This window comes from Lepisma saccharinum, chromosome 1, assembly GCF_977018435.1.
Source record: "Lepisma saccharinum chromosome 1, izLepSacc3.1, whole genome shotgun sequence".
In the NCBI taxonomy this organism is placed as follows: domain Eukaryota; kingdom Metazoa; phylum Arthropoda; class Insecta; order Zygentoma; family Lepismatidae; genus Lepisma; species Lepisma saccharinum.
This window is the reverse complement of record NC_139229.1, coordinates 102633659-102654571: the sequence shown is the minus strand read 5'-3', so window position 1 is coordinate 102654571 and position 20913 is coordinate 102633659. Positions and strand designations below refer to the sequence as shown.

The 20913-nt window shown below is 38.5% G+C and overlaps 2 protein-coding genes across 7 annotated transcripts in view; one reads left to right on the top strand and one right to left on the bottom strand.

Annotated features, from left to right (window-relative positions):
* The window catches only part of LOC145998817 (uncharacterized), a 189890-nt gene extending 184112 nt beyond the window's left edge, over nucleotides 1–5778 (bottom strand). For 2 of the 3 annotated variants that reach the window (XM_083135471.1, XM_083135497.1), the window contains exon 1: nucleotides 5332–5778. The gene's annotated coding sequence lies outside the window, so the exon portion shown is untranslated. The remainder of the gene's footprint in view (nucleotides 1–5331) is intronic. The other variant, XM_083135479.1, reaches the window with a different exon arrangement.
* LOC145998800 (uncharacterized) overlaps nucleotides 1–20913 on the top strand; it is a 321949-nt gene that overhangs the window by 197090 nt on the left and 103946 nt on the right. The gene's annotated exons all lie outside the window — the stretch shown is intronic.

Sequence of the window (20913 nt, the reverse complement as noted above, 5' to 3'; positions counted from 1 at the left end):
TGAAATTCGCTATTTTTTAACTGCTTGCAGTGGTTCAAGTTGCCGAACAGGCACTGGTCAATGGTGGAGTTGTCACGGATTGCTTACAGTTTCGAGTACGTCACTCCACGCCACTGATATGTACTCGTCCTTTCATAATTTCGAATTCTCTAAAGCACTTTTCTACATCTCGTGCTTCTCACAAACTTTTCTTCTTGCCTCTACTCCATTACTCTCTCTTCCTTCAGAGAAATAATACGTCATCTCGTGACATAACTGGGCGGATTATTGTGGATGCTCTGTGATGCCATTTAAGCCGCGCTGACTTCATTTTAGCCCTGTGGTTATGAGATACGGCACGGCCACTTGGTAACTCGGTGAAAGTGCGAAAATGAATCCCTGCACTACACTCCAAGAAGTTCAAATAATCTCGCAATGACAATTAAGCCTATCAATAGAATATGTGAATGTGTAATGATCCCGAGTAACGAATATTATAGTATAATGACTAGTATATTCTCTTATGTTTATTACATATGTAATTTTTTATGAGTTTTCTTTTAATTTAAAATTTTTGGTGCGTCAGCACATAGGCTATTTTGCACCCGTTACATTATACGGAGTACAGCCCCTTACCATAACTAAAATAGCATAATTGCAGTGTCGTGTTACTAAAATATTAAAATATTCTGACTTTCGTTAAAAGCTGAGGCTGTAAAGGTGCACTCAGCACACACAAGGACAAAAAACAGGACAACACACACAAAATTATACTGGCCATAGTGCCAGTCGCCAGAGCCTCGTTCGTCTGCAAAATGCAGTCCAGGGTGTACTATGTGGAAGTGAGGTTGACAATTGGGTATACTATGTGGAAAGTCACCCCTTACATCCCAATATTTTATTAGTAAGCATAGTTTCACGTGTTTTACAGTTAATAATTCAAATAAAAGTTCATAAATATTATATTAATGTCTTCACCCAAATTTATAAATTTTCCAATATGGCCGCATTTATCATCGTTAACTTTATGTGCGGACATTTCTAGATGTATAAATAACGGCAAGTTTAAGCCATTTTCATAATAAAGAACACCAATAGTTTGATTCGCCTTTAAACATTAATGGTGTAATTTTATTTTAATCAGTGTAGTGAAGCCAAAGTTATTAATTTTTAAGTGAAATTCATGATGTTTATTAAAATTGGTGGGTGCATCGGAACATAAGGCCATTTCGAACCATTCAATCTTTGCGGGAAAATTCCCCCTTATCTATAATACTTTACTAAGATTTAAAAAAGGGTGTAAGAAAGGTCTTTGGGAAATATAAAAGTGCAAGGTTGTAAACAGACCTGCACAGGACAAACACAATACATTAAAATGGTAAGAATACACTAAAGACCTCCTCACAGGCAGTGGAAGAGACCAGCTCTTCTCTTAGCTAAAATACTTTCGTCATCTCCCAACAGGAATGATAAGAAGTTTGAAACATTAAAAGCCTGCCTGAGGAAAGCAAAGTCGGTACATTCAAGAAGCAGTATTCTGCAGGTTAATGCAATATGGTCCCAGTGGATCTGGTTTCGGCCGAACTTTTACGCTGACGACAGAACGAACAACTCCATGAAAATAAGTGCAGGCAGTCTCACTGGCGCCGAACTACTCTAGTTTGGACTAGTTTGTTTCACCGAGCACCGAATGAAACCACATAATTTTTTTCCCTCCGCCAAATTCGCCTGAAGCGGTGCCGTGCGCTCTTTACACTTGACTTTTGCAATGTTTGAGCGACAACCGTGGACTTGTGAGACATGCTAGTCAAAAAGTCAATCGAGAGCCAGGAAACTGGCTTCAAATTACAGGCGAATGGTAAAGCAGCTTCTTCGCATGCGTATTCAAAACCTGCTCACTTCTATCCGGATAGTTGATTCATCTGGTAACCCCTCGTTTCTTCTCATTGGATTTCCCACTTCTCTTTCTAACCCCTAAATAAATTAACTTTATCCCTACTCGCGGGGGTCCAAAGTGGGGGTTGCGGAAGGCCATCTCCCTCCCCCTAAAGTGATGTCCATCGAAAATTATATATTTCACACATGTGGTTTCATTTCTATCGTGGTTGTTTGCGCAAATTATTACAAGGACTGAGCAGGTTGATCAAAAATATAATTATAATTCCAAATTGAAGACATGTTTGGAAATGGAGGGGAGGGGAAATGTTTTCAACAAAAGTATGCCTCGATCCCACGAAAAAGAATCTTGTGTGTTCCTACAGCTTTCTCATTATTCTATCATGTCATTTATCTGATTATTTTTACACCTTTCTCTTATAAATGATGAATCGAGAAATTATATGTGTTACTGTGTACATTTCTCCAAAAGTACAATGGAAACACAACTTGCAGGAACGGAATTAAAAGAGAAGAATATAATTGGCTCCCTTCTCTTTAATTGTTTGCTCATTATTAGACCAACTATTCTAGAGACCACCATACCTGCTAAGATTATTGACAAGTGTTTACATCACTGTAAATATTTGACAGAAACAGGAATGATGTTGAAGAGTGAAGGATGGACGTAACCCCTCCCCCCCTTTCCTGTTCATGAGTTGGCTTTCTCGGTCCCTGCCTTACAGAACAGCACCGTATGTGCAAATATTCTTCCCATATGCTCGTATCCTTGTAGAAAAAGAGGTTAGCCGTAGATACCAAAGTAAATGACATCATCAAAAACGTAAATACAAAGATTTCATATCAATATACAATTAAAGCTCTGAATGTTGGTAAAGGATCCATCCCTCCCCCTTCTGCACTCTTGGTAACCAAGCCCCTTGTCCACCAGAAACTACACTACAACGGGGGTGAAACACCGCATTCCCAGGGGAGCAGAGGGAGAGAATTCCCCTCTAGCGTCTAATTTAATGATGATCTTCTCGATGACGTGGGACGGGGGGCATGCACGAAGCAAATGGCCAAAGGTGGTTCAAATGCATAAAAAAATTACCAACGGAACACTCATGTTTGGTGCGGAGGATGGTGTTTCTATCACTCCCATCTTCTTTCTCCCTTTATGCAAATGTCGCCTAACAAAGTGTATATGCAATTTTTTTTTTACCTTTTTTTTTACTTGTTTTCATCAGTTTTAAAACACGACACTTCTGGGTTTTAATGATCCCAGTCAGTCAGTGGGGTTGTTACAACGCAGAAGTGTACGTGACATACATAGATTTTCCATTCACATTCACTTTTTAAGGAACATATATCGATATCCACACTGTCCCACTCACTTCTCCAAAGGTAACAAAACTATTTTGCACTCTGACACCCTGAGCAACAGACGCTTGAGAGACCGCAGGAATAGTTTTGAGCCTTATTTGACAAAATTACGGGTATGTCTTATCTGTCCATCAAACTCTGGAGATTGCGTGACGAAGATCTAACAGAAATCTTAGAAGATTTGGATGCACGGACGGGGTTATTAATGGGTGTTAACACTACGACAAAGTAAAAGGTAAGTTTTTAGGCTGTAAAGTTCAAATGCGAAATAAGTGGTCTCGCAATATGAGGATGATACAAGCAGTTTTGATAGTTTTCATACCGAGCAGTGTTTGAAGTTCGGGGTGTCGTGGGTTGATGCTATCGTAAAGCATCCTCCCAGCTACGATAATTTTTGTAAGCATCTGCTTCATTGCTTCCATGTTGAATCATACCAGCACCCCTCACCATCAGCCCAATCTCGACTAGGCTAGGAATTTCCACTTCAAGCATCGATACAGAGAAAATTAAGTGTAATATTGCATGCAAACATAGGGGTACTTTATCTTTTGGGAAGTTACTACAGTCTGAAACAAAACTATCATAATCACACATTATTTACAAGCGGAGTGGTTAGCTAAAAGTAGCAGAAAAGCGACGCTACGCAGCACAAACAAAACACTAGACACGCACTTACATCGAAATTCTGCCTGTAGGAGACGAGACAGCCCTCTTATTGCCCTCATAATGGCAGGGACGGACCACGTCAGACTGTCGCAAGGGAGTGATAAACGTAAAAACCTTGAGAACCAGCAATGTCAATGGTACCGCCGCTCTAAGCTGTAGGTTAACAGAACCGTATGGAATAGGATAATTGCCTACATAGCAGGATAAACTTTCGTATCTAGTGATTCGCAGATTAATGAGGCTAGGGCGATATTAAGGAGGTCGCTAAGTGGCCTGATTCATGCTAGAACATCTAGTACCTACCTAGGAAGTTTGTTTTTTTATGATATCAAATGTAAAGTCAGTAAATTTCTGCAATTCTGATTCCAGAGCCGCCACTGAATTGAAATCTTTCTAAAAACGTGATTTGTACTCTTGCAACATTGCAAAGTACACTTTAGCTGAACCTACTATTTAAATTAGTTCCAAAGTACCCTCAACGAGATACGATATTTTTCAAAGGAAGCCAACGTGCATTCGTTAAATAAAAGTGTTTCTCATTAACTCTGCGGAACGGCAAAACTCGGACAACACTCGGTGACTCCAACTCACAATATGTTCCATGGGTCAGAAACAATTTCCAAATTTAATAAGGCTGCATCGTGAGAAGAAATCACATAGGGATATGTGGACATTAGCGAACTGGACCAATTTTTGGAGCTGATGTGATCAGTTCTCCAGTTGCCTTTACCCATTTATTAGAGGCTAGGTGAACCTCAGAACCACTTCACGCAGGGACAAGGTCGGAAAAGCCCCACCTTAGATCACTCATCTCCGGGAATCGAAACCGGATCTCCCGCGTGACAGACGCCCTATCTATTGGGCCACCGTGGGTCTGAACCTGAAAGAATGCTGGGCACTATTTTCTCCCAATGATTAGAATTTTGTGTTGGAATGTAAGAACCTTTAAAAGTCTGGCTTTCTCTCCAGTTATTGTTAAATTACTTACATCCTGAATCATGCAGATACAAGTTTCGAATTCAGGGGCACATTTTAAATATGTAACGAAGATGTACATTGCTAGCGTGCATAATTGTAGATGCCTATTTTTGTTCCCACGCTTATATTATTCTATTTTACATTCTTGACGCTTCTATTTCATTACGTGGTAAGTATTTCATTAATAACAAACAATATGCGCATGGCTGATGCAACAGCATTCACATTTAACTACCCATGATGACGAAATCATACACATTGCACTGCCCGACATCTCGTGGCCACAATACGATCATGTGATTCGCAGACCTCGCGAGCATTTGTTTAGAATTAGGCCTACACTTAACTGTAACGTTACCCAGTAATCTCACTGTAACACACACAAAGAAAATTCTATAATACACACAAGTGTAAAACAAGTTAACAAGTTCTGGCTTGTTCACATACCTTCCTTCACACTGCTTGCAGTCCTGTGAGAAAAAGTCCCAGTGATGTAATGTGCTTTTCTGACACACACACACGGGTTCAAAGGGAGGGAGTCTGCGGGGGTCGTGACCCCTGCGTGTGCTGACCGTGAGGCCCCGCAGTCCCTACCCTTTGTCAGATATTTGCCGCCAATCTTACTTACCCCTGTACCACAATCTTGGATACTGCGGTGGACTGGATTACCTCGGCATTGCGTCAAACAGCTAACTCAATAAACATGTAACACTGCCGCCATCTCTTGATTTTAAAACACAACACGGTGCTTCGAAAGTCCCCTTAAGACGTAAACTGAGCGATAAATACGGTATCCAGCACCTTGAGGGCAAATACGGTCACCGGACAGCACAAGTAAACGGTACACAAACACGTGACTCGGGCCGACGAACGTGTGTGTGGACTCCAGTAAGATCGACACTGCAGTGGCTCCGCTCTGGTGGACTTGCCGGCATCGAACGAACCTAATATTGATTTGACACGTTAGTTCCATTTACGGATAGTAGATGGCACGTTATCACAACAGGGATTTCTCGTGCTCGGAAAAACCAGACACACACACCCCCACCGCCCTCTATCCCCACCCCTATTCGTCTCGCTGACGTAGAGCTTTCTAATTGTGATATAGAGGCTAATCTTTTGTATGCATAACGATTCCTTGAATATATTCTGTGTCTGAAGTAGTTGTCCATTTTTGTGCTTAAATCTTTGTGCAATGTTGGGGTTATTGACCTACCTGTCTGAACCATAAATTATCGCGAGAAGTTAGAATAGTTTACCTTCTGAACTCACATGACATTTTCAATTCAATTCACACTGAAAACGTGGTGATAACTTTGTCGCCTTGTATTCAAGAAATCGCGGTTCGATTCCTGTGAAGGACATTGCATCCACTTTAGACTGCAGTTCCAGTTCCGATTTGCCTATTCGAGCGTTGAAGTGAACTTTAAACAAAGTTTGACAATTTGTCACTGTACGCTGAAAGGATTTTTCACTACATGTCTTAATATTAAGCAAAGAGTATAGTATTCCCTAAGATGATAATCAAACTACAAAATCTATTAAATTGTGTTCTGAAAACAATTTTTAAGAAACTATACATTTCTACTTTTCGCATTTCTTGTTAACTCTACAGTTTACGCACATTACTGATCCACCATTATATTTGTGTATCTGGCCTTAGAACAGTGGCGCTAACGTCGCGTGTTGAATTGGAAGCATGTAGTTCGCATATGTTCATAGGGCATAGACATCGTGGCGCTACAGTACAAACGCAACTTGTTCAAATTACTTTTCGCAATTTTAAAACAATAAAACAGGTTCTATCCACATGCCAACTGGGTACCGTTCGATATTTTAGATTTTCTTAAGCTTCTTAGGATTCGAATCCCATCCAGGTATTGGTGTTCTTTTTTATTGTTCCTTCAACAATTTCATCTACTTATCCTCATATTCACGTTTAGCCAAAAGTGGTAGAAATGCAACGTAAAATAACATTATATATACAATATAGAGGATATAACCAGAATCCATCCCAAGGGCTGATCTCGCGGGAAACTTCTAGGTGAAAATTTCTGCGCAGTTTCTCAGGGGTTGCAGCAAACTCAGTTTCCACGTAGAACTTTCAGCGAAAAATGCAGACTCAACCAGGACTCAAACGTGGATCTCTAGCGTACCGCGCCATTGCTCTACTAATATCTATATTGAGCAAGTCTACTCGTTTACAATTAGACAGACCAGTGGTCGAAGTGGGGTGGAGGGGGGACGCAGGTGGATACTATTTCCCAATTGAGAATATTTGTGTAAACATAACCCTCTCCTGCTTCATTCTTACCATGTTGAATTATACAAGCACTCTCCCCCAACCTAGGAATTTCCACTGGGTTAGACAACAAAGACGGCGACAGGAAAAGCAATACCAATGGGAGAAAATGCACAATATGGTATTTAGAAGGTATCTGTCCACTTGAGAGCCTACGGGTCCAGATTCCAAGAAACAGACCTCCCCTTACGCCCTAAGCAATGGAAATGTGTCAACGTCTGAAAAAACTCTAGCGACAACGTCGGCATTCCAGGAATCTACCTGCTATTATCATGTGCCCCCCACTACTTTTACCTTATCCAGTAAAGAAGAGGATAACGACAGGATAAGGGAAAGCAGGTCGCCATTCCACCCCTCCTACCACCCACCCAGGCGCCAAGGCAATAGCCAAAGAGCAACGGCCCTAGTGTGGTAAGAAAACTTCCAAAATGTAAACAAGCAAGTGACAAAGGTCATGTGATGAAGAACGTATTTAGGGGGAGGGTCCTGATCCCCTCTGAATGAATTAGGAAGTACATAAATTAAATATTGAAAATGTACTTGTTAGCATTTGTTGCACAATCGATGCTTATGTATTTCCTTTGAACTTACTGGAAGGCAAGGATTATATTGGGATCATATGGCTTTGTAGGACAGTGCCAAAGAAGATTTATGCATACTATACAAATTTTGCTGATCTTACACGCCAAGCTAGATGATGAATACGTCCTGTTATATAACTTTTCTAACACCATCTTATTACCTACTGATGCAATAATAACAATACTATATTAATTAATTTAATACTTTATTAATATTTTAATTATTTTAATTTGAACATTATTATTATTATTATTATTATTTCGAGACATATGTTCAGAGCCCCTCCGAAATATATTTCTAGATACGTGCCTGTATGTGACCCAAATTTATTTCAACTAAAGAGAATCTTAAATAAATTGGTCGAATATTAATTTTTGTCTATCTCTATAGCATTTCAGAACACCAGGGGAGTGCGTACCTATGATTTCAGCAAAGGTTCGCTATGACATGTGTTACTATAACTACTACTTCTTTGCGGCAGTGCAGCTTCTAGCCTTTGCCTCCATACTTCTCTATTCCCAGCTTCTTAATCTCTACTCCGGGTCCCCCTTCCTGTTTGTTCCATACATTCCAGCACATTGTCATGCCATCTCTGTCTTGGGCATCCACGTGTCCTTTCGCCTTCTGTATTCCCTTCGGAAGACATTCTTCACAGGTCACCGCCTCTCCTCCATCCTATGTACAGTCAGCGGCAATAAATATGGAACACGTAAATCCTGAAATACTCGCTTCCCTGCAAGGCGTGGTGTGTGTTGCACAATTCTACGGCGATAAGTAAATTTTAATAGTAATATGGAAACTTCAACCACCGCCGTAGATTTAGGCAACCCACACACAACGGCTTGCAGGAAAGCGAGTATTTAAAGGGATCTTTGGTGTCCCATCTTAATTGCCGGTGACTACATATCCTACCCATCCTGGGGCTAATTGGTTGAACTTTATATCGGTTGGAACATCTTCCTCCCTGTATAGTATATTTAAGTAGCAAAAATAATGTTTTAACTGCCAACATTAAGGTCTTGATTCATTGGTTTATTTTATTTTACTTCTCTCTCTTTTACTGTGTCTATTTGTAATTATTTTGATGTGAATATTACTCACACATATATGAAGTTTTTAATACAGAAAAATATGCACATTATATTTTCAAAGTTACGTCTTATAAGCTTGCAGCAAATTCTGTGCTCCTCCCAAGAAAAAAATCCAAATCCGCTCATGGAGACGCCTAATGTAATTTACGAACTACGATGCATGTTGTTGGTGTCGTGTCGATACAAATGCAAATGTTAAAAATTAAGCTGAACTCTGGCGCCTGTCACACATATGGCTCCGGCCACATAGATCAAGAAGGAATTCATAATTCTGTGAACATTTGTCCCGAATATGCATTTTACACGTGTATTTAGAGGTATATTGGCTGTATCGCCCCCTCCTGACTCTCCAGTCACTTTTTTTCGAAAATCCCTTACGCCGTGTCCGAAAGGTGCAATGCCGTACTTGAAGCGAGCACCATCCGAGAATAGTCTCGCAGTTTGGTCTTGAAGCCTTGGACTGGACGTCAAAGTTTTTCGAATTGCACTTCGACTGCAGCGTTATAAACCCTTGCTTTACACCATCGGATTCACATAGCAATTTAAAAAGTTATTTTATACCTGCATTTCCACACATTAGAAGAACTTCAACCAACATCTGGCTGACTTTCGATTTAAGTGATTTGAACAACGAGTGCACGAATCAAGTGTTCAAGCATACAACGATGCGTGCCCCACCCTACAGTCTCAATTGCTCGCTTAATTGGCGCATTGGGGGGGGGGGATAAAATTTTATAGTAAAACTACCAATTCTATATATCTTCACACGAAAATGGGAGTATCGTTTCGTTTGATTGACTTGTTATTGATTCTTAATTATGTACTGTTTTTCTATCTACCTATGGGTGATCGCGGAGATGGAAATGAACCACCACCTTTTAGAATCGGTTTGGAAGAAGCGGGGTTGTTCGCATTAATACAAAGTTAATCAAGCAGACAAACTGTTAAGAATAAGGTTCAGTACATTAACAATGGCAATAAGCCTGAGTAGTTTTGTACGTTTTATGTTAGCAAACATGAAAGTGAGCCGTGCTTGTTCTTTCTTAAGTCTTCTAATTTCAACTGCAATGAAATGTTTGGAATGTCATGCGCCCTTCGATTGTTGGCATCTTGGCCAGTGGTAAACAATGTCTGGCAGTGGCGGTGATTAGGGGAAGCAGTTGCCCCCCCCCACACACATACACTTTTTGCCCCCGCACTATGGTAAACCTTATCTACCTTATCTACAAAGGGAAGTAAACTGTCCTTGCCCCCCAGTTTTGGCAACTCGGCCCCCAGTTTTCGAACCCAATCGCCGCCACTGATGTCTGGTGTTTCCTATGTGGTAGTTCGGCTCGGAACGTCCGACAAGCGGACTTCAGTTTTAGTGTTGGATGATTTCAGGCACGATATGTTTCGCTTGTATGTGTTCCTGTGCTGCGACTGACTGGATAATTGGAAAATACTGTTAGTTTTCATTATCTAAAGCTTACTTTTGTCGACTATGTAAATTTAAAAGAACAGTCATGCCAGAAAGTCTTCCAAAGCAGTTCAAATAGGTCGGTATTGCTGCTACAACCATTTTCGTCGTCGTCGTCTTCTAAGAGAACCAAACCCAACAAGCCTAACCTAACCACCACAGATTATTACTGCCTCAAAAAGCTACCAGCTAATGGCAATGCTTAAAAAAAAAAACAGTTATAGCAGCAATCACTACCGTTCAAATAAAGGTGTATGGAGTATATGTGTAATACCATTCATCGCCAGGATAAATGGAAGAAACACTGTGAGCTTAAACATCTACACAAAGCTAAAAATAATCTTCCCATAAAGCACACAATTGTGGAAGTTAAGTTTGGAAGTGGACCTTAGGAAAATTAAACCAATGATGAAAGTGCTTCAGGTTCAGGTTCAGGACCACGTGAACAAAATCAGCGTAATGACATAATCCACGAGAAACCTGAAAGGCAGTATTGGCCAAATTTGTGTTTCTTTTTCAAAAAAAAAAAAAAAAAAACAGTTTTTTGTCTTAAAAATGTTTTAAATGTTTTAAACAAGGTTTTAAATGTTTTAAACAGCGTTTTAAACAAGAAGCCAAAAAAACATGTTTTAAACAAGAAGCGAAAAAAACATGTTTTAAACGAGTAAAACGTTTAATACATAATGCCAAGAAGACTCATTTTCTAATAATAATGATTAATAAGGAATCTAAGGATGGACTGTGTTTCTATTATAAAGTAATAAACGCTTGACTCATTGGCTAGAGGTTGTGACGTCACGAAGAGGTCGGCCTCCCCGATGGCGCAGTGGTAGCGTCGTCGCCTTGTAAGCAAGGGGTCCCAGGTTCGATTCCCGGTGGAGGCACATAGTGGTTCGGATCCCACTTTAAACTGTAGGTCCAGTCCCGATTAGCCTTACTGTGCATAAGGTGGACTTAAAACAACAAATCAATCCAATCCAATCAAGTCACGAAGAGGTCACGAGCGGAAGAAAGAACGTATGCGGAGAACGTACAGGGAGGTTATTTCAGTCGTTTACCGCGAGCGTGTCGGCCGCTTAGCGGCTCCTTCATGCAACAGGTCCCGGCAAATTGCGTTACAGGAAGTCCGTAACAGAAACAGCTTGTTTTGTAATGTTTCCACTTTTCACAATTACAGTTACAATTACAATTGAAATAACCACGTACCTTGTCGCAAGGATGTTGGAATAGGTGTCCTCCCAAATACAAATATTTCTGGCACCTTATTTCTGACATCTAATCTTAGATTAGACATCGCTACTTTATCCTCAGTCGTCGCGAGATCGCCGGCAGCTTATCGGGGAGTTGTCAGCCGCGAGAGGGCGCGAATGCGACACCTGTCGGCAGTGATGCCAACCGTAGGGACATGTCCCTAAGCATAGGGACTTTTCACTATATTTCGCCCGCGTAGGGACAGATTTGCCAAATAAGGGAAAACGTATGGACTTTTTTCAATCTTGGAAAATAACGTTTTATTTTGCAAAGGTGCAAAGCTTTCTCGCCAGTCAGTTGCACTTTTTTTGTGCTCGGTTTGGAATGAATGGATTAGTTTATCTGGATACTTTAGCGAGGAGGAGAAAAAAGAACTAACTAACAAATCTTCATCAGAATTTTGGAACATGTTATCGGTTACCAAGAACTTTCAAGGCAAGTTCTTTTCTGAAACATTTCCACTCTCGCGAAAATAGTGCTAACATTGCCACATTCTAACGCGGAAACGTAAAGAATATTTTCAATATTAAGTGATACAAAAACAAAAAAGAGAAATAAAATGGGGCCAGAATTGTTAAAGACTGCGGGAAATACAGCATCACCAACCAACATCTATCTCTTCACAGCAGCGGCATGTATGACTTCAAATAACATAATCAACAGTAAACGACTCGACGTTATTCATTAGGGGTGTGCGGGATCGGGAAAAATGGTCACTTTAAAAAGTCGTTAATTCTCGACGTTTTCTGCATTGTAAGTTTCTGGAACTTATCGGAAATTGTAAGTTTTTATTCTAGAAATGCAAAAACAATCACTTAAAGTGAAAATGACGTGTAGAGTTCGAGATTTCCAGAGCTTCGGGAAATTTCGAACATTTCCCGTCCTGCAAATGTCGGGAAATTGCAAATTTTTCGTCCCGAATCTGTCCCTATCCCGTCCCGACCCAAGAAATTCTGTCCCGCACAACCCTATTATTCATTAAGGCAAGAAATTACAATACCGGACCCTTCTGTAATTTCTATGCTACGTCTTATACTCACGAAATAATTAGTCGTGATGATTTATCTCAAGTTAACATGTTGGGGTGAGGTGAAAAAAATCTTCATTAACGTGTAGAAGTTGTAAAATAAGCTTTTCAATTCTCGCAATGATTCTCCGTATACAAGTATGGGTTCCATATTTGTTGATATGAACAATTGACGTTCACAATTAGTTACGCTGCCTACAGCGTTGCCACACTGTTGATTTCATACTTGGAGAGCATGGATCGTGTAAGAATGGCGGAAGAGAACAGTAAAAAAGTTGTTAATGTTGTACAGATTTTTAGGTGGAGTGTGCAGGAGGATTGCCGTGGAATAATTAATAAACTTATGGATTTCGGTATATTGCCTAAAGAAGGTGCTTACATGTGACAGTGAAAAATCACGATGTAGAAGAACATGTGGAATGTGGACTGATTTGATTACAGGTAAGTTTGGCAACAGTGCATCGATCGTAAAATTGCAGGATGCGAAAATGGCGTCTTCGATGATGAACGTTTTCCGTTAAAGTGCTACGAAAATAAGATTTTTTATCGGTTCGTAATCACAATTAGCGCAAAACCATTCGCAGATAGATACGCTGGCCATTCTCGGTAAGGTTAGGTTAAGTTAAGTTAGGCAAGGCGAACATAATTAAAATTTGGGGTCGAAAAACCATGCACGGGTAACCCCACGAACCATTCGCGGTAAGGTTAGGTTAGGTTAGGATAGGTAAACATAGTTAAAATTTGGGATCGTAGTAATATCAGGAATGTACATTTCGTTTTTTAAATATTGGAAACACAAAATCTTCCAGTAAATAATGAGCAATCGTGCCGATCGCGGATGACTCAATTTCACTTTTGCAATTTCTACAGGTGACCCCCAAATTTTAACTTCAAATTCGTGATTAGGAGGCCTCAATTAGTGAGTATGCGAAATATTACAAAAATCGGGGAGGTGTCCTGTATTGTAAATTCGTTCCTTCATTAATTGTGGAAGCACCGAGCAGAAAGATTTGGTAAGTAAATGTGTATATTCTATTGTCTGCTTTGCATGCTCATGAGGTGTTGTTTTTTTTGTTTTAGTCGCTTTACTTGGCGTAGGGACATTTGGTCAGTTGTAGGGAGATTTTGACTACGTCTGTAGGGACATTGCCGGAAAATGGTTAGCAACACTGTCGGGTACCAGACGTAGGGAGTACGCTCATGTTCACTTCTGTTTGCGTTTATCACTACGCGTGTTTATACTGTGTTATTGAGTTGGTGTGCTAGTGCTTTATTGTGTGTTAATTGTTATTCATTCATTAGTTATTCCGCTAAACAAATGTAGTCTTGATCAAAAAGTTTTTATGTACGATAATTACGTGAAAATAAACTCTTGCAGAACAGTGGTCAGGCAATTACGGGAGACAGGATCTCTTGAACCTAAGAAATGTGTTGTATTGCTGTTGAAAGAGGTCATTTTCAACATCTCTTATAACACAGGAGGTTAGTGATCATCATTATTATTACTTTTAAATATCATTTTACGCTTTCGATTTGCTTTATGCGCCGTGATGCTGTCTTCCCTTTCTGTCAACTGAGGATAAAGTAGCGATGTCTAATCTCAGATTAGATGTCAGAAATAAGGTGCCAGAAATATTTGTATTTGTGAGGACACCTTTTCCAGCATCCTTGCGACAAGGTACGTGGTTATTTCAATGTTATTGTAACTGTAATTGTGAAAAGTGGAAACATTACAAAACAAGCTGTTTCTGTTACGGACTTCCTGTAACGCAATTTGCCGGGACCTGAGAGGCCGACACGCTCGCGGTAAACGACTGAAATAACCTCCTTGTAGTAGAGTAGTAGATGGCCCATTAAACGCTGTGTTTACATACACTACCAGGAAAAAGTGCCAAAAATCAGTAGAATTAAATGTATTTCGTAATTAATGTACAAGAAACAGATGTTAGAATCTGCTTGGCAATGTTCAAACATAGGTACATCCACTATACATCAGTGGCGTATGCTGGTTTTAACTAGTGGGTAATCTCACACACTTGATTCATCCACCCACTCCTGAAGTCTCCCTGCAAATTTACCTCAACATTCATACAGGATTTACGAATGTATGTGTGAAAAATGTTACCTTATTGTTGCGACCACTGTCGAATAATTGTTGTGATTGCACTTGCAGTTAATCTACGTTTAGAATTTCAAACAATAAAACAAGATAATATAATAACTCTATAAGAAAAAACATGTAACAAAGAATATGAAAGGAATTCGGTAGTGAAATAAAAACCTGGCTCAGGCGGTAACGCGTCTGACTACCATGCTAAAAAGGTCGCGGGTTCGATCCCCGGCCGGTTCAAATACGGGAACTTTTCTAACGGTGGAAGCGGCCCCGGCGCCCACCCAGCGTCGAATAACATGGGTACCTGGGGAAAACCCTGGGGGGTAAAGGCGGTCAGGGGCGTGATGCTGATCACATCATCCCCACTCACGACCGGATCAAGAAAGTGTGGGGCGTTACCCCCACACCCCCTATACGCCTTCATGGCGTGGTGCTATGCACAGGGGAACACTTTACCTTTTTTTTACCAATATTAATTGAAGTGTAAAATTCAAGTTACCCCAGTACCCAGTTACTCGTGCATTCCTGATTTTTGTTTTTATACACGGAAGTTTGAGTTCAAGACCTGTGGTACAAGAGATTCTACTGGCCTACCTACATTAACTATTTGCAATTTCTCCGGAAAAGATCCCGTTCCAAATATTTTCGCACGAAAACATTATATTATATCCATTGCCTTTAGCTTTAAACACAACACTAGCACGAATACTAAACCACTAACAGCTAAACAAATATTAAATTCTCGAATCGCTACAACACGCATTCAATTCCCTGCGCCAATCTTCTATTGTGGTTCCTTACTGCTTGACACAGACTTCATATTCCCTGCGATGCGCGAGGTTCTATAAGTTGGAATCATTGCGTTTTTTGTTTATATATTTCACATTCAAACATCTTTTATCATTATGATCATTATTAATCTAGAGAGGGGGGAGAAGCAACTTATATTACCTAATATGTGTGTACGTATATATATAATTTATTTCTGATAGCTTTCCCTTTTAAAAATTATTCATTCTGGTTTTGAAGGCTACAAGGAAAGTAATCACGCATTTTAAAATACAAAAATGAATAAAAGTAAGCATATCAATAGTTTAATTACTTCATTAATCGATTTATTAAATTGTTATTTGACGTCGCTTAGTAGAATCCATCCGAGATTAAACCAAACAATAGACCTTTTAATTGACATTAATGGGTTTTTTATTCATTATCGAGGGGTGACGCTATTGTTATTTAATCTAGCGCCACGTGGCGACACGTGTCGGGGGGGTGGAGGAGGAGATGAGTCATCGATGACTCATGCACACGTGTGAGTTTGAAATTAATGGTTTTCCATTAGTGCACAAAAGATACTATTATGTATTCCGTTTTCGACCTAAGCTAACCTTTTGTTGTATATTATATATGCGTTTCTGCCGGATATGAGTCACAGATGATTTATACTGACGTTGGAGTTTGGAATTAATGGTTTCTCCATTAAGGTACAAAAGACACTATTATGGAGTTCGTTTTCGGACTATTCTAACACTATTGTTGTATTTTATTAATGCGTTTCTGCCGGATATGAGTCATGGGTGCTTTAGGCACACGTGGGAACTTGGAATTAATGGTTTTTCCATTAATGTACAAAAGACATTTTCGGCCTATTCCGGCCATTTTGGCGTCGGTGGTGAGTCATATTTGGTATAATTAAGGATCCGGATTTGCCCGAATTCAACCGGTGTCGACGCGTTCGATCGGAGGTAGAAGATATTATAACACATGTTCGCTTTAATGGCGAAGAAATTGAACGATGTATTCTATATGCAAACGAAGTATGCGAGCGGAATCCATGTTAATAATATTAACCTGTTACGGAAGAACCTGTTATGTGGTTGCATTCATCGGCACCCCCAAACCGCGCGCGTTCATGGATACGCGGGGGGAAGAAAGGGTCGCCATTGTTACGGTCCCCTTCGCTTGGTCTTCTTCCGAAGTTGAATGGAAGGCAAGTGTCGCCAAATTTTTTACACACGAGTATTGATTTTCTTTGAGGTTCCAATTTTATTTGGTGGAAGTAATCTATGCGGTATTTCTGCCGCCTTTTGTAACATTGCAAAGACTATTTGACCAAAACCGTAAGGAATTTGGCTGAACTAAGAACATTCAGTTCCAGTATCTACAAGTTAAAGTGGATGCCAGCCACTATTTGCCCTTATTTCGGGGTTGCGAACCACGGACCATTTGATTATTGCGTTATATACATCAGGATTCACGTAAAATTGACCAGATGTTTTTACTGTTAGGGACAATATTTCGCATTTTTTGTGTATTTTTACTCAGAAAACGCTATTTGAACGATTCAAGCAAGAGTTCGCATGGCAATTTAGACACACAAACTGTGTTTCTTCAACTTCTATCTGTTTATTTTACAACTTTATATTAATTTTTACCAAAATAACACTATTTATACTAATCAGACAACATTTTTTATTAAATTTTGGACTCACAAAGACATTTTTCAACTTTTAACTTGTTATTTTAAAAGTTTATTTCCATTTTTTTACTCTAATATCACAATTTCTTCTATTCAGGCAACATTTTTTATTAAATTTTGGACTCACAAAGACATTTTTCAACTTTTAACTTGCTATTTTAAAAGTTTATTTCCATTTTTACTCTAATATCACAATTTCATCTATTCTGGCAGGAGTGTTTATTCCAGTTTAGATTTGCAAAGATAATTTTTTCAACTTCTTTTATTAATTTTTTCTATTTATTGCCTTTTGTATCTTATATTTATTAATTTTTAACTTTGAGTTTTGTTCTTTATTTAAAGAATTTCTCTAATCACTAAAGAAGAAGTACTTTTAAGTAAAACTGTTCCCACAAACTTTATTATTACTATTATTATTATTATTATTATTATTATTATTATTATTGTTGTTGTTTTTTGTTTTGATGTAGTTGTTGAATCTTGTTGTTGTTGTTAGGGTTTATTGACTTCCACTACGGTATTTTTGGTTTGCTTTGTAGGAAAGTTTGTTTATTTTAGAGTTTCCTCGGTATTTTCTTACTGTTAGGGTAGGTAAAGTTTCCTAAATATATGAGTAGGGTTCCATATATTCTTGTTCTTGCATGTTTTTTATATGATGTGATCACCACAACTCTCCAAGTGCTTTTACTGCATGTTTCCATTTTTATTGAGGCTTAGTGATTCCTAGAGCCACTTTATGCATGAGAGAAAGCTTGAAAATTTTGATCTCAGATAGCCGTCAACCTTATGTCAGAGTATTTTCGAGTATATTTTAGTCTTATTATGGCCCACTAGAATATCACGGCTTGCTTATTTTTTAAGTATGTTGCGCAGTTATTGTATTTTTGCTTTTGCTTTCTAGATAAACTGTATGAAATGTTTAATATTTGTACTTTTTGCACTTATAAGAGGCCAAACTTTTACTGTAACTAAAATTATTATGTCTCTAGGCACTGAAACCCCTTTACCAAGAGTACTATAACTGCATGTTTATTAATATTGTTTCTTTCATCCCTCAAATATAACAATTTAACAATATAATGACTAATCACAGGACAACTCGATGTTAGCAGATGACTACGTGGCTCTTAAGTCCACCTGCCAAACTTTTTTTACCATGCTATTTACTCTTATAGTTTTTTATTCGGGGTACATTTCAAGTACTACTTGACTTTTTGAGTGTTTGATTAACACCAGGGGTTATTTGTATCTGTTATGCTGTATTATTTGAGGCTTTTTTTTATTCTACAATCACTATATGTCCCTGAGAACTAAATTCCGCTGACTGAAGCTTAAAGCTTAGGCTCTACAGCATGTTGAATGGTTAAGCACTGGTCAATATGAATTTTACAGAGGCTAGTAGGAGGCATAGGAACACACGCCAGAGTCTTATTAGCGTGCAAGAAACACTTTCAGGGAGTACTACGAGGAAATGAAGTTGATTTTTTTGAGTGCTTTACCAGTTACACAGCCAATATTTGTTATTTCAAGTAACTACAGGTTCCAAAACATTTTACAGCCCCACACTAACTAGACTTCAATTTATACTTTATTAGGTGCTAAATGTAGCAAGAACACTGATTGTACATACTTTTGAGAATCCAACTCTTTCAGGATTTTTTCTATGTAAGCATATTTTTATTGATTACTAACTTTAACAGACCAATCAGGAAGACGCCAAAATTCACTAAACTTAGTACTATAGTGTAGGTGATTGCATGAAAAGTAGAAATTATAACAACCACAAGATTTCGCTTTTTTTGCTTTTGTGACTAATCGTGACGCTGAGGATGAATGGATGGCCAAAAATCTTAAGGACTGGATGTATTTTACCACTACAGACGCCTATGTAGAAACACTAGAGTACTGGTAGCTTTCAAAATTGAGGTTATACTGTACTGTTTTTTAAATATTTTGTACTTGGCACGTTACAGTTATATCCATTTCAGGACAAATATTGCTAAAACTCTCAAATTTACTGGAACAAGTTGATATTTCTGCTATCAGAGGAATTAACAACCCTATTTTACAAACAAATGGTATTGTTTACACTTTATTTACTTCAATCTGAGACTAATATTTTACAGTAATTGAATCATTCAGCCCTAGTCAATACTTTACTGCATCAGAAAGTTTGTTATTAATCTAATAAGTATGCTATTTTGGGATATTCTAATGCAAACGTTGTTTAATTCACTGGTTATAATGCAAACTTTTGCACAAATTCGATATATTCACTACCTTCAAACCAAACAATTGTACTTATTTAGCGCATTTCATTTATATTTCTTGTAATTAACTTATGTTTCTTATAATTAACAAACTAAACTAATTACTTTGGTATGTTAAAAACCTTATTTTTTACTATTTCCTATTCTATCTGGTTCTATATTGCTGTTTTAATCAATTATGTAAGACCACACTCTGGTAAATGCACATAGAGTATTAGTAATCCCAAAGTGGTGTTTTTGGTGTCCAAGTTCAGATGAGAGTCTGCTATGTGCCTTTTGCAGGGGATTGCATGTGAAGTGTATGCATATTGAGCATTATTGAGTGTGTAGGCTTCCAAGTTTTGCTGTTATTTTCCTATAATTCTGCGAGACTGTAGAGAGTTCTCCCTTTTCAACCAGTTTTCTTTCATTGATTGGATACTTTTTGGGAACTTAGCAGTTTTTTATGTTATGAAGCAGATTGTTGTAGAATATTTTGCATGGTCTTTTGTGATATTGAGTGCCTGCTGTAACGGAAGTAAGTATCTTTCCTTCTTGTGTTGATGTTCTCGTGTAGGTTTCCTATTTTCGGTCAAGTTGCAGTAGGGAACTTAACAGTTTTTTATGTTATGAAGCAGATTGTTGTAGAATATTTTGCATGGTCTTTTGTGATATTGAGTGGGTGCTGTAATGGTAGTAAGTATCTTTCCTTTTTGTGTTGATGTTCTTGTGTAGGTTTCCTATTTTCTGTCAAGTTGCAGTACTTAGAATAATCGCTATTGTCTTATTGATCTACGAAGCTCCTTTGAATAATCATTTGCATGTGACCCTATACTCCACGCTGTACTTTGTTCTGGGAGCTATCTTTTGAAGCCTTGGCATTCTGCTAGTACCGTATTATTATCGTAGAGGTAAATTAGTTCGTGAAAATATGTATTTTTCTGATTAACTATAGTCGCTTAGTTGTTCTAGCAGGTATAAGTAGTTACTGCTGATGTTGTTAATTTTCTATTCGCAGGGGCTATGTATGATGTAGCGTATTTGTGTTGGCTGTCCCTTTTATTCCTATGTTGTTGAGTTTCTCCATAAGCATGTCCTGTTTTACTCTATTCTATGCCTTGTTGCTGCTAGATATCTGAGGTATGTTGCTGGTTCATATCTGAGGTAGCTTGTTTGACTATCTATTATTTTTGCTATGGCTGTGGCTATTGATGTCCCTTTCTGAATTCCATGTTGGTTTCTGTTTATCCTTGTTGCTGCTTGTTATCTGAGTTAGGTTGTTTGACTTCAGGACTATCCTTTTTTAACTTTATTGTTGATTGCTGTTTTGTTTATTTCCTTATTTGTTTTTATTTGTTTACTGAATCTATTTGTTTTGTGTCTTGTAATATTATTTACTATAGTAACAAAATTATTTTTAAAAATTGATATTTATCAACATACTTGTATATTTCTTGTTCAGTATTTGTCAAAGTT